At 44.1% G+C, this 14,688-nt stretch overlaps 1 long non-coding RNA gene across 2 annotated transcripts; it reads right to left on the bottom strand.

The window, feature by feature from the left end:
* Positions 1-4,696: 4,696 nt before the first annotated feature.
* On the bottom strand, positions 4,697-10,473 carry LOC311113093. 2 transcript variants are annotated; one of them, XR_014610962.1, is made up of 14 exons: positions 10,382-10,473; positions 9,849-9,891; positions 9,531-9,624; positions 9,212-9,259; positions 8,844-8,886; positions 8,445-8,494; positions 8,114-8,167; positions 7,704-7,752; positions 7,192-7,228; positions 6,889-6,947; positions 6,637-6,700; positions 5,978-6,030; positions 5,550-5,592; positions 4,697-4,836 (listed from the first exon to the last, which is right to left on the bottom strand). It is a non-coding gene; the product is annotated as an uncharacterized lncRNA (long non-coding RNA). The 2 variants fall into 2 exon arrangements; XR_014610963.1 differs by lacking the exons at positions 8,114-8,167; positions 9,849-9,891; positions 10,382-10,473 and having other exon boundaries at positions 9,531-9,618.
* Between the last annotated feature and the right edge of the window lie 4,215 nt (positions 10,474-14,688).

Raw genomic sequence — 14,688 nt, 5'->3', positions numbered from 1 at the left:
GTTTGAGACCGAAGAGGAAGGGACTACGTTTACGTCATTTAGCAGACGCTCTTATCCAGAGCGATTTACAAATTAGTGCATTCAATTTATGATAGCCAGTGGGACAACCACCCCATTTTTATTTTTTAATGGGGGGGGGGCGGGGGTAGAAGGATTACTTTTTTACTATTCCAGGCATTCCTTAAAGAGGAAAACCACTCGATGGGTTTTTTTTTTGTATTCAATTAACTCGGTAGACTAGACCTAGCTGCTATAGAGAGCAAAAGTAATGGTATATTTTTGTAGGCACAAACTCCGCCATGGTTCGATGGACAAATCCTATGGGAAACTCCTCCTCTGTTCCTCTGGTGATGTAGAGGCTAACCCAGGCCCTGCAGCCCTCAGTATCACTCCTACTCCCCAGGCGCTATCATTTGATGACTTCTGTAATCGCAAAAGTCTTGGTTTCTTGCACATAAATATCAGAAGTCTACTTCCTAAGTTTGAGTTATTCACTGCGTTAGCACACTCTGCCAACCCTGATGTTCTAGCAGTGTCTGAATCCTGGCTCAGGAAGGCCACCAAAAATTCTGAAATTTCCATCCCCAACTATAACATTTTCCGTCTAGATAGAACTGCCAAAGGGGGTGGAGTTGCAATCTACTGTAGAGATAGCCTGCAGAGCTCTATCATACTATCCAGGTCTGTGCCCAAACAGTTTGAGCTTCTACTTCTAAAAATCCACCTTTCCAGAAATAAGTCTCTCACTGTTGCCGCTTGCTACAGACCCCCCTCAGCCCCCAGCTGTGCCCTGGACACCATATGTGAATTGATTGCCCCCCATTTATCCTCAGAGTTTGTACTGCTTGGTGACCTAAATTGGGATATGCTTAATACCCCAGCCATCCTACAATCCAAGCTAGATGCCCTCAACCTCACGCAAATTATCAACGAACCTACCAGGTACAACCCTAAATCCGTAAACATGGGTACCCTCATAGATGTCATCCTGACTAACATACCCTCTAAATACACCTCAGCTGTCTTCAACCAGGATCTCAGCGATCACTGCCTTATTGCCTGCGTCCGTAACGGGTCCGCGGTCAAACGACCACCCCTCATCACTGTCAAACGCTCCCTAAAACACTTTAGCGAGGAGGCCTTCCTAATTGACCTGGCCCAGGTATCCTGGATGGATATAGATCTCATTCCGTCAGTAGAGGATGCCTGGTTGTTCCTTAAAAGTAATTTCCTCTCAATCTTAAATAAACATGCCCCATTCAAAAAATACAGAACTAAGAACCGATATAGCCCCTGGTTCTCCTCAGACTTGACTGCCCTTGACCAGCACAAAAACATCCTGTGGCGTACAGCATTAGCATCAAATAGCCCCCGCGATATGCAACTTTTCAGGGAAGTTAGGAACCAATATACACAAGCAGTCAGGAAAGCAAAGGCCAACTTTTTCAAACAGAAATTTGCATCCTGTAGCACTAACTCCAAAAAGTTTTGGGACACTGTAAAGTCCATGGAGAATAAGAGCACTTCCTCCCAGCTGCCCACTGCACTGAGGCTAGGAAACACTATCACCACCGATAAATCTACAATAATCGAGAATTTCAACAAGCATTTTGCTACAGCTGGCCATGCTTTCCATCTGGCTACCACTAACCCGGCCACCAACTCTGCACCCTCTGCTGCAACTTGCCCATGCCACCCCCGCTTCTCCTTCACACAAATTCAGACAGCTGATGTTTTGAAAGCGCTGCAAAATCTGGACCCCTACAAATCAGCTGGGCTAGACAATCTGGACCCTTTCTTTCTAAAACTAGCCGCCGAAATTGTCGCTACCCCTATTACTAGTCTGTTCAACCTCTCTTTCATAACGTCTGAGATCCCCAGAGATTGGAAAGCTGCCGCGGTCATCCCCCTCTTCAAAGGGGGTGACACTCTAGATCCAAATTGCTACAGACCTATATCCATCCTGCCCTGCCTTTCGAAAGTATTCGAAAGCCAAGTTAACAAACAGATCATCGACCATTTCGAATACCACCGTACCTTCTCCGCTATGCAATCCGGTTTCCGAGCTGGTCACGGGTGCACTTCAGTCACGCTCAAGGTCCTAAACGATATTATAACCGCGATTGATAATAGACAGTACTGTGCAGCCGTCTTCATCGACCTGGCCAAGGCTTTCGACTCTGTCAACCACCGCATTCTTATAGGCAGACTAAATAGCCTTGGTTTCTCAAATGACTGCCTCGCCTGGTTCACCAACTACTTCTCAGATAGAGTTCAGTGTGTCAAATCGGAGGGCCTGTTGTCTGGACCTATGGCAGTCTCTATGGGGGTGCCACAGGGTTCAATTCTTGGGCCGACACTTTTCTCCGTGTATATCAATGATGTCGCTCTTGCTGCTGGTGACTCTCAGATCCACCTCTACGCAGACGACACCATTTTGTATACATCTGGCCCTTCATTGGACACTGTGTTAACAAACCTCCAAACGAGCTTCAATGCCATACAACAATCCTTCAGTAGCCTCCAACTGCTCTTAAACACTAGTAAAACTAAATGCATGCTTTTCAATCGAACGCTGCTGGCACCCGCCCACCCGACTAGAATCACCACTCTCGACGGGTCTGACCTAGAGTATGTGGACAACTACAAATACCTAGGTATCTGGTTAGACTGTAAACTCAACTTCCAGACTCACATAAAGAATCTCCAATCCAAAGTTAAATCTAGAATCGGCTTCCTATTTCGCAACAAAGCCTCCTTCACTCATGCTGCCAAACATGCCCTCGTAAAACTGACTATCCTACCGATCCTTGACTTCGGCGATGTCATTTACAAAATAGCCTCCAACACTCTACTCAGCAAATTGGATGTAGTCTATCACAGTGCCATCCGTTTTGTCTCCAAAGCCCCATACACTACCCACCACTGTGACCTGTACGCTCTTGTTGGCTGGTCCTCACTACATGTTCGTCGTCAAACCCACTGGCTCCAGGCCATCTATAAATCACTGCTAGGCAAATCCCCGCCTTATCTTAGCTCATTGGTCACCATAGCAGCACCCACCCGTAGTCTGCGCTCCAGCAGGTATATCTCACTGGTAATTCCCAAAGCCAACACCTCCTTTGGCCGCCATTCCTTCCAGTTCTCTGCTGCCAATGACTGGAACGAATTGCAAAAATCTCTGAAGCTGGAGACTCTTATCTCCCTCAATAACTTTAAGCATCAGTTGTCAGAGCACCTTACCGATCACTGCACCTGTACACAGCCCATCTGAAATTAGCCCACCCAACTACCTCATCCCTATATTGTTATTTATTTTGCTATTTTGCACCCCAGTATCTCTATTTGCACATAATCTCTTGCACATCTAGCATTCCAGTGTTAATACTATTGTAATTATTCTGCACTATAGCCTATTTATTGCCTTACCTCCATAACTTGCTACATTTGCACACACTGTATATATATTTTCTGTTGTATTTCTGACTTTGTTTTTTACCCCATATGTAACTCTGTGTTGTTTTTTATTGCACTACTTTGCTTTATCTTGGCCAGGTCGCAGTTGTAAATGAGAACCTGTTCTCAACTGGCTTACCTGGTTAAATAAAGGTGAAAAAAAAATTTGAGTGTTCGGATCAACACTGAACAAGGTCTGTGGTAAACGCAGGCTTAAATCTTGTTTTTTTTTCTTCTAAAATCAGCTTACACCATTGAATTCAAGTATTTGTAATAAAATCACATGCTATAATGGTCAGGTTTACCATTTCAGAAAATGGGTAATCTAAAAGCCAATTTATTCTTGATCCGAAAATGTTATCGGTGCCGTAAGAACGCAGACCAAACCCAGCACTAAACAATATTAACTGTACAGTATGTTAATTCTAATGTAATGCAGTCCAGGATTAGGCTCAATCTGTGTCCAGGAAACAGGCCCAAAACAAGTAATTTCATCTCTGTAACCAAAATGGTATACCTTGGAAGTAGTGCAGTCAGAACAAACGCTAAATTAACTTGTAGTGGTCAGAGGCCAAATTGAGCTCCCCACCGCATCACTGCGCGTCTCAAATTGTGTAATAATTCAGAGGGCTCATACAGAGCCGCATTGATCTGATTCTATATAAACCCAAACTCACTTCCTTGACAACAACTCTGCATGGCTCCGCGATTGTAGTATGAATGCCCAGACTTCGGCAGAGGCCACGTCACCGTAAATGCAGCGCCTTTAAAACTCAACTCGGAGCTTGTACAAGCTGGCAAACTATAGCATTGATGTCAATGTGATCCACCCAGTTAAATATACCGAAACTTACCTTTTTCCCCCAACATGGAAAAGCGCCTGAGCGAACACCTCATCCACCATTATTGGCAGTATGGATTGCAGCATAAATTAACCGTTATGCCATATATTATCTATACACTGACCCAGCCTGGCGTTGGGAGCCTGAACATGCTGCCTACAATAACACCCTTTCAAAAACACATCAATGGCTTCAAATAAGGAAAATAAGTCTGCTTTCTATAGCCAGTGAAAACGGTCACATCTGCTTTAGAACCACTTAGAATAAATGTGTAAAGATTTGAGATGACAGGAAATGTCATTGTTCAGTATTGAATTCAGCACACCAAATGGCTCATTCAAAATAGCCATATTTACCAAGTCTGATTTACTACTGCCAAGAAAGAAAGAAAAAAAGCATCACATTTGTAGATTTATTTATTCAGCAAAACACACAGTCAGGGGTTGAATTGACTTGGCCTGGTTTTCCCAGTTCCAACGAGACTGCCCCACTTCCTTGCTGCCCAAACAGGAGTGCGAGCCGGTGGACAACACGAGCACTAGAGGGGAAAATAGGGTGAGAATTAAATCCTGGTGACACTGTAGGGACAAGTAAACAAGCTATGAGATGACTTGATCAGAGGGGTAACCAATCAGTCAGCTTTACATCAGACTGGGGCGGTAATGAGAACTCATCACGTCAGAGTATGTGGTGTGGAACACATTGCATGGTTCAGTGGGACGTCCAAGAGGACCATGCAACAGTAGCGTACATTAAGAACTTCTTCCTAATATTAAGTTGGCCCCCTTTCCATTATAATACATAGACAGTGTACAAAACAGCAAACACCTGCTCTTGCCATGACAGACTGACCAGGCGAAAGCTTCCCCATTGATGTCTCTTGTTAAAAATCAATTAGAGATGAAGAGACATGGATTGTTTATTTGCGCCATTCAGAGGGTGAATGGAGAAGACAAAAGAGCATTTGAACGGGGTACGGTAGGTGCCAGGCACACCGGTTTGTGTCAACTGCAACACTTTTAGGTTTGTCAAGCGCAACAGTTTCTAGCGTGTATCAAGAATGGTCCACCACCCAAAGGATATCCAGCCAACTTCGACCCACAGTTGTGTCATGGGCCAGCATCCCTGTGGAACGCTTTCGACACCTTGTAGAGTCCATGCCCTGACAAATTGAGGCTGTTGAGGGCAAACTCAATATTAGGAATGTGTTCTCTATACTGAGTGCATTATAAAACTGGAACCAGTACACACCTTCCCACTCCACCAGGACAGCAACACATCAACAGCCAACGAGCTAGAAAAAAAACAGAACAGTTTGAAAACCAAATAATCCCAATCTTAGATAACTAGACTACATGCAGAGCATTCTGAAACGAGATCAGCTTTTTTTTTTCAGTCATTGCAGCATCCAGCCAGTGGTCCAGGGTCCGGGGTCAAGCCCCCCACCCAGACACCCTCCCTCCAGGCAGGCAGCCCACCTTACCCCTGCAACCAGACAGGCTTGTCAGTGCCTGCCCAACCCACAGGAGGGCCGATGGGAGACGAGACCTTATCCAGCCCAAGAGCACTGGACTGGATTGTCACCTGACTGTGTCCTGCAAAAGGATTCATCATATACAACATTCCAGAATGCTTCATGTGGAAGGTGGTTTGAGATACGGTCAAAACAAGTCACCCACCTTTCCATAGACTGCAGACACTAGGACCTCAACCAGGTGGGGGGAGCAGAACACTAGAGGGACAAAGTAGGAGAGCATGAAGTGACATTTAACGAACTAGTAGCCAGACATGGGATCAGTCTACAGCAGTGGAATTCTAACCCTGGGGACCCAAAGAGGTCAACATTTGTTTTTGCCCTAGCACTACACACCTGATCCAACTCAAACCTGTGGTTATTTGAGTCAGGTGTGTAGAACTAGGACAAGAGCCATGTGCACTCCTCGGGGTCCCCAGGACCAGGAAACACTGCTGTAGTGTAGATCAGTTCGGTAACCAATCAGTCAGTTTTACATCAGACTGGGGCGGTAATAGGAAATCATCACTTCTACTAGCCCAAACCAGCAGGCAGACAGCACCATTATTCCATTGACATCTATTATTCAGTTTGTCCCCTGGCATCCAAACATGCGTAGTCTTAATACGTTTTTCCACCACGCTAGACTGGCTAATGCTAACTACTCATGTTGCGCCTTGCCTTCAGCCAGAGACTGCTGCAACCTTATTGGCTGAACGTCAGGAAGTAGCATTGATTGCAGTTGGACGCAGATGACAAATGAAACGGCACCATCTGCCAGCTGGTTGTGCTACACTTCCACACCTAATAACTTAAATTACACACCTTTGACTTCATTTCACAGCAAAGAGTTTCCTTCTAGTGGCCAGTCTAGTACAACAGTTAGGACCTGGAAGAGGAGATTTTAAATCTAAATTAATGCGCTAAAAACAGCAGTACATCAAAGTTGCCCCCCCATCTCTATAGATCAGTTCGATAACCAATCAGTCAGCTTAACATCAGACTGGGGCGGTAATAGGAAATCATCACTTCTACATTATAAAAAAAAGCACAGAAGTTAGGTCAAATCATACACACCTTGAGGTAGTGCAGTAACAAGTGTCTTCTAGTGACCAGCCTGGTACCACCGTCAGGTCCTGAAGGGGAGAAGGAATAAACATGACCAGCAGTACATTAAAGACTGCTTTATTGTCTGATAGATCAGAGGGGGGGAAACTGATTGTTACATCAGACCAGGGAGGTAATATAATCTAAAATAAAAAGGGAACTGATCCCAGAGCAGCACTATCACCCTGAGAGACTAAATATGGGAAAGTGCTGACAAAGACCCTGTACTACATCAGGTCAAGAATGGAGTTACTTGGACGTTAGAATACTAACCTTCAGACTCCATCCTGCTTCAACTGCATTGATGGTACTGTAAAATAACAGAAACAGGTTAGGGAGAAATAAACCCACTACGTCCGACTAGCCCATCCACCCCAGTGATTTGTGCTGCTACTAGCGTTTCATGAATTACTCTGCATCTACTGAAACCAAAATGGCGGCCATTTTAGATAAACAATGCAGAGCTAACAGCCATTTTATGCATTTTGTCTCTGGTCCCATCAGACAGTTGGTAACCCCAACGAGCCGTCCCCTTGTTGCCCTGGCAACGCCAGTGGGTCCACCTTTGCAGGTTCTGTCGTTGACGCAGGGCGTAAGACGCGTGCGGGTGTCATCACCAGGAGCCAGAGTCACCATGACTACCAAACGTCAACACTTGTTTGCAGTGAGTTTTAACACTAGGCTGGTGGTAATAGCTCGTGGCTAAGGCTCTGGTTAAGATTCATTTCCCATGACATCGCATCTCTAGTCAGTCACTGAACATCCTCATATTAACCAAAACTCACCTGTCTAGTTGGCATCATGGCTCCCTGCCCAGCCACATACAGAGGAAACCTACCAAGACAAAACGCGTCAGGTTAATGTCTTTCTGAGGACCAGATAGGTACAAGGAAGGTGTTAGCCGTAACACATGTAGCCCTTATGACAGGGTTACGTAGTCCTCTGCTGAAGTCAGCTATTCCTTTTCTCAACAGGAGTTCAGACGAACGAGATTCCAAAGAGAATATTCATCATGTTCAGCAGAGGGACAAGATAACTCAAACTACAAAGGTGTTGCGTTCAGCTAAGTTAAAAAAAAGTTGTGTACATACTAATACTACATTTAAAAAGGACAAACTACACATTGAAACTACCACTTTAGGACAAGTTAAGACACTGGTATTAAAATATCCATTTAGACTGGAGGGCTCCTTACATGCATAGCTTAGAGCAGCCCAGAACACCAGCCATCTTGTTTCAGGACAGTCAACTGTAAAACAAAATGGAGGACGTGTAACTAGACTGCAACAACAGTCAAGCAAGCGTTCTTTACTACGCTGCAGGGTGTCAGGTCATTTAACATCAACAGGAATTCAGACGAACGAGATTCCAAAAAGGTTTATCATCATGTGGTCGCAGAGAACGATTGTTATTCTGGGAAAGACTTCCCTTTAGTGCACTACTTTTGACCAGGGCCCTTAAAGCGCTATCAAAAGTAGTGTACTATAGAGGGAGCCATTTGAGACCGTTTTAGAACCGCAACTTACCAGTGCGTTTGAGTCCATGTTGCAATTCCACTGACCACAGAGCGCAAACCCTGTAGAATGAAAGGCATAGATTTTATTAGTACGATGCTTAAGAAATCAAACATTACTGCTGCATTAGCTACAGTCCACTCAGTAGTTCATGTCGTTTCACATCGGTTCAAAGTGAGCTAAGTTTGTCATCATTGGGACTGCAGCGTGTTAAAGTGACTGGTTCAACACTAGGCCCAAATGGCACCCCAGTCCTTACGCAGTGCACTACTTTTGACGAGACAGAATGGCCATGGTCAAAAGTAGTGCACAAGGAATAGGGTGCCATTTGGGATTCAACCACTGTACTGGTGGAAGACCAATCCTACACATAGTGGAGAATTCAGTTGGAGTTTTGGATTAAGAACTCACCAGTGAAGGTAGTGTTAATCCCTCAGGAACTTTACCCCCATGTCTGTTAATTAAGAAAATAAAGTTACTGTTTGGTTGTAAACAATTTAAAAACATAAAGCTGCTGCATTAGCTACAGTCACTCAGTAGTTCATGTCGTTTCACATCGGTTCAAAGTGAGCTAAGTTTGTCATCATTGGGACTGTAGCATGTACCGGTAGCCATGGCAACTAAACAGTAATTCCAAGCGGCCATCTTGAATAGTCGGCCAACCAAAAGGGGCTAGTGAAAGAGTCTGCATCCAAAGTCCCACCCAATACCCTTCAATGTGCATTAAGGGAGATGGGGTAACATTTCAAATGTAGCCAGTGACTTAACATTTCACAAACCTGAATTTTCAGAAAGCACATCAGTGTCATGGTCTGGAATCAGGTATCCTACAGAAGGAATCACAAAATAATGTTAGTTATAGTTTGGCTTCTATGAGAGGATAGAATGTTCCTAAATCGAGCCGATCAGAACAAAGAGTAGCTTCACAAAACAATCAGACATATGCTTGTCAATGGATCATCATTTAAAGGCCAGAGAGAGTCATATATATAGTGCACTACTACCCCGGTTTATGGTCAAAAGCAGTGCACCATATAGCAGATTTGGTGCCATTGGAACTGTCATGGACACCAGTGAACAAACTCAAATGGAACTCACCAGCACACGCATTCCTATTCCGGAATGGAACTCGAAGTGGAGATTCTGTTCAGATGCCTTGAAGTCACAAAGTCATGTTTCAAGCAACACAGACCTAAGCAAAGGACACATCTACATTAGTGACTTACAAGCCTGTATATTACAAGAGGCTTTGGAACACATAGCAAGGAGGCTATCAGATCAAAGTTAGCATCACCAATAATCAGACATATGCTTGTCTTTGAGGATCATCATTTAGATACCAAAGTATCTCTTTAAGGTGAAGGGCAGAGTAGCAGGACACTGCCAATGTTCCCGGTGGTAAGTCAATGCACTCACATGTCAATGTGTTCTGGACTTCCCTGGCATCTGTCCTGCATTTCTGTTGATCAGGGGGAAAAGTTAGGGAGTTCCATTTTTAAATAGGCAACATGCAGGCATATAGAACACGATATTGGTAGCGTCGCAAATGGCACCGTATTTCCAATACAGTGTACTACTTTGGACCAGAGCCATGTTAATAAGTACTGCACTATTGAGAACAGGGTACCAGTATGGGAATCAACGGGTCGAAACAGGGGCCAAATGCTACTCAGAATCTGGTAAAGAAGTGTCTTCTTCAAAGGCTGATTCGGTAAGAGAGAGTTCATTTTATCATCACCGTAACACAGACCTCTAACGTTGGGTTTACTATGAATAATGGTGTCCTTACTTCTACTAACGGGCAAGCTAGCCTACTAGCTAACACCAACATGACACGTGGTTAGCTAGTCGCTAACGACAAACACCAAGCTAGCCAGTTATTAAACTAACGTTCGCTTGCATCATTTTATTGCCGCAGAGTGAGTCATTGTACCATGTCAGCAGCTTACCCGAGCGGCACATTCTCTCCCGAGACGTCGGCATCTTGAAAGGAGAAAATGAACAAGTTGACACAGGACGAGCCACAAAAACGCTCTTCTTCTTCTTCTTCTTCTTCTTCGGTAGGGTTTATCGGCTGTTGGCATCCAACGTTATGGCGCATTATCGCCACCTACTGTACTGGAGTGTGGGCCAGAGACAGTGAGAAACTAAATCCTACCTGCCAGCCCCGTTGCTCTTAAAAAGATAACAAAATATTTGAGATTATATCTAATGACGTTCTACTCAATATACTCTTTAAACCAATTTCCTGTAACCCCTTCTCCCCATACTAGATCTCATCCTCTCTCTTTCCCTTTGATACTGCCCACACTGTAGCAATACATGCTCCACGGTCTCTGTTTCCTGACAATAATCACACTTTCCTGTTGGATGCTTTCCAATCACATTTTATCTCTTATTCAACTGGCTGTGTCCCACCCTTAATCTTGTAAAAAATAGCCTCCTCTCTTCTGTCCCTTCCTGCCATCCTCCCCTCCCCGACTTTCCTCTGTACTTGAAATAAATGCTTTCCCTTATTATCTCTATTCCACTGCTCCTGCCATCTCTGCATGTCTTTTTGCCTCTGCCTTGCTCATTGAAACTTCAACATCAACATCCCCATACTAAGTGCTTGTTTAGCCTGTTCATCTACTGCCTCGTTCCCCTCCACCCCCACATGGGCTGGGACCCAACTAAATCTTATCTGTATACCCATCTGTTTAATACTGCCATGGGTTTGTAGCACCTCATAAAGCAGGTCTTGTCTGCTACGTGAGCTAAAGGACTGGAGACTCATTAACACTGCACATGAATCAGAGCAAATAACTACTCTGTCTTGTTTGCATTCTCTTCGACGGGGCTGTAGTGGAACAGGTTGAGAGCTTCAAGTTCCTTGGTGTCCACATCACCAACAAACTATCATGGTCCAAACACACCTAGAAAGTCGTGAAGAGGGCACGACAAAGCCTATTGCCCATCGGGAGAATGAAAAGATTTGGCATGGGTCCTCAGATCCTCAAAAAGTTCTACAGCTGCACCATTGAGAGCATCCTGACTCGTTGCATCACCGCCTGGTATGGCAACTGCTCAGCCTCTGACCGAAAGGCACTACAGAGGGTAGTGCGTACGGCCCAGTACATCACTGGGGCCAAGCTTCCTGCCATCCAGGACCTCTATACCAGGCGGTGTCAGAGGAAGGCCCTAAAATGTTTCAAAGACTCCAGCCACCCTAGTCATAGACTGTTCGCTCTGCTACCGCACGGCAAGCGGTACCGGAGCGCCAAGTCTAGGTCCAAAAGGCTTCTTAACAGCTTCTACCCCCAAGCCATAAGACTCCCGAACAGCTAATCAAATGGCTACCCGGACTATTTCTTGGACACTTGTGCTGTACAATTAATCACTGTGGCTAGAAATGCCACAAAATCCACCTTCTTCACAATGAGTGTATCCAGATCACCCGATTGACTTAAAACACTAGCAACTGGTTTCAATGCATTCACCACATTATCTTCAACACTGTTGCCTCTTTCCCCTTCGACTCTCTTCACCGCCTCCACATAGGAGATCCGCTGCGCAGCCCTGACCCTTGACACCTCGACCTCCTTCACCCTAACAGGGCACTCAAGGAAGTGCGGAGTATGATCCCCACCACAGTTGCAACATTTTCCATTCGCAGATTCTACATTATCATACTTCTCTCGTCTGCAAACATTTGACACATGACCATATCCTTTACAATCTCCACACTGTAATGGTTTGGACACAAATGCTCTCACCGCATACCTCACATATCCAAGCTTCACATGTTCTGGTAGTCACCTCAAACAATAATAACAATCGCACAAAACATAGCTTTCCTGTCCCTAATTAGAAAAAGGTTGAGAAACACTAGTAGGCCAGTCTGGGTACCAGTTTGTGCCATCATGCCACTGCACTGCTTGTCATGCCAAACAACAAGGAGTGGGATGACATCACAAACAGAGGGATGACATCACAAACAGAGGGATGACATCACAAACAGAGGGATGACATCACAAACAGAGGGATGACATCACAAACAGAGGGATGACATTACAAACAGAAGGATGACATCACAAACAGAGGGATACTACAACGCAGGAGAACATTTTTAGAAAGATACCGGTAAGCTTGAAATGGGCGTGGTCTAATTGATTTAACCAAAACGCACGTCTAAGTTCAGCGTTTTGAATCAACTCAAATCAAGTTATTTTGGGTTGTTTATCAAAATTAGCTAACTAACTCATTGATCCTGCTTTGTAGTACACCTCTCAGATCTGTTAGGATGCTACTAGACAGTACCATCATACTGAGTTAGAACTGTTTACAGTGGTTGGTTGGTTGTCTGCCAACCAGTGCCTCACTTCAATGTATCTGTTATTCAATTCACTCACCCCACCATGGTTAGTGTTGGTGTGTAACTATTTATTAAATTCACTCACCCCACCATGGTTAGTGTGTAACTGTTTGACTTCATGTCTTGAAAAGGTTTTCATTTCATCACTGCAGAATAGTACCATAAAATACAGTTTTCCAATGTTGGAATTGTCGTGTAAATTCACCACTAAGGACTCAAACTCAAAGTAAATGAAGTAATCTTTAATGCGTGGAGAGGTGCACAAACTCAATACAAACTCTAAAGAGGTTCCCTTTCAGTCCTTCTATACTGCTACGCAAACAAGTTATAAGCATGGCTGGTTCCTGTATATGACTGATTTATACCACACAAGGCTTCCTACCTTGAAACGGAGCTATTGTATCACTCCTAGTTCCCAGAGCAATGTTCTGGGTGTACTGCCACATTGCTTATGAGGGTATGGGGTTTACTCCTTTGTGCAGTCAGTCACTCGCATGAACCTTGTAAGCAATCAAGTTCTCTGTGGTCCTCTGTAGCTCAGCTGGTAGAGCACGGCGCTTGTAACGCCAAGGTAGTGGGTTCGAACCCCGGGACCACCCATACACAAAAATGTATGCACGCATGACTGTAAGTTGCTTTGGATAAAAGCGTCTGCTAAATGTCATATTATTATAAGACATGTCACTTTCAAAATACAGAAATCACCCCCATATGATGCATTTTGCCAATACCAAAATATAGGTTTTAGGTGGCCCTTTCCTTTAAGGAAAGCATGCAGCAGCAGTCAGGTGAAAGGTTATTTGGCATGTCCAAAGTCAGACTGAGACCTTTTTAATGCCACAGAAAATCCCATCCATCGGAGTGATGAAAGGCATTTTATACCAATCATACTTTTTTATATATATATTGTCCCATACACTAATAATCTTAATTCCTGATCAAGCTTTGCCGAACCACTATGGCACAGATTATAGGACTGTGGTGTTTAGATTATAGGACTGTGGTGTTTTGCTGCACTAGCCCAATTCACCACAAGAGACATACAGGTATTCTATCCTACTATTGCATACAGAACTGAAGTGCAATTAGAAGAGGATAGATGTAGAAAGTGTGCGCTGATGAGGTTTGAGACGGAAGAGGAAGCGAGACTACGTTTACGTCATTTAGCAGACGCTCTTATCCAGAGCGATTTACAAATTAGTGCATTCAATTTATGATAGCCAGTGGGACAACCACCCCATTTAAATATTTTATTGGGGTGGGGTAGAAGGATTACTTTTTTACTATTCCAGGTATTCCTTAAAGAGGAAAACCACTCGCTGGGTTTTTTTTTTGTATTCAATTAACTCTGTAGACTAGACCCAGCTGCTATAGAGAGCAATGGTATCTTTTTGTAGGCACAAACTCCGCCATGGTTCGATGGACAAATCCTATGGGAAAATTGAGTGTTCGGATCAACACTGAACAAGGTCTGTGGTAAACGCAGGCTGAAATCTTGTTTATTTTTCTAAAATCATTTAACACCATTGAATGTAAGTATTTGTAATAAAATAAAAGCACATGCTATAATGGTCAGGTTTACCATTTCAGAAAATGTGTTATCTAAAAGGCAATTTATTATTGATCCGAAAATATTATCGGTGCCGTAAGAACGCAGACCAAACCCAGCACTAAACAGCTTTAACTGTACAGTATGTTAATTCTAATGTAATGCAGTCCAGGATTAGGCTCAATCTGTGTCCAGGAAACAGGCCCCAAAAAGAAGTCATTTCATCTCTGTAACCAAAATGGTATACCTTGGAAGTAGTGCAGTCAGAACAAACGCTAAATTAACGTGTAGTGGTCAGAGCCCAAATTGAGCTCCCCACCGCATCACTGAGCGTCTCAAATTGTGTAACAATT

Source organism: Coregonus lavaretus, assembly GCF_964263955.1.
Source record: "Coregonus lavaretus genome assembly, chromosome: 39".
Lineage (NCBI taxonomy): Eukaryota > Metazoa > Chordata > Actinopteri > Salmoniformes > Salmonidae > Coregonus > Coregonus lavaretus.
This window is presented reverse-complemented; position numbering and strand designations above follow the sequence as displayed.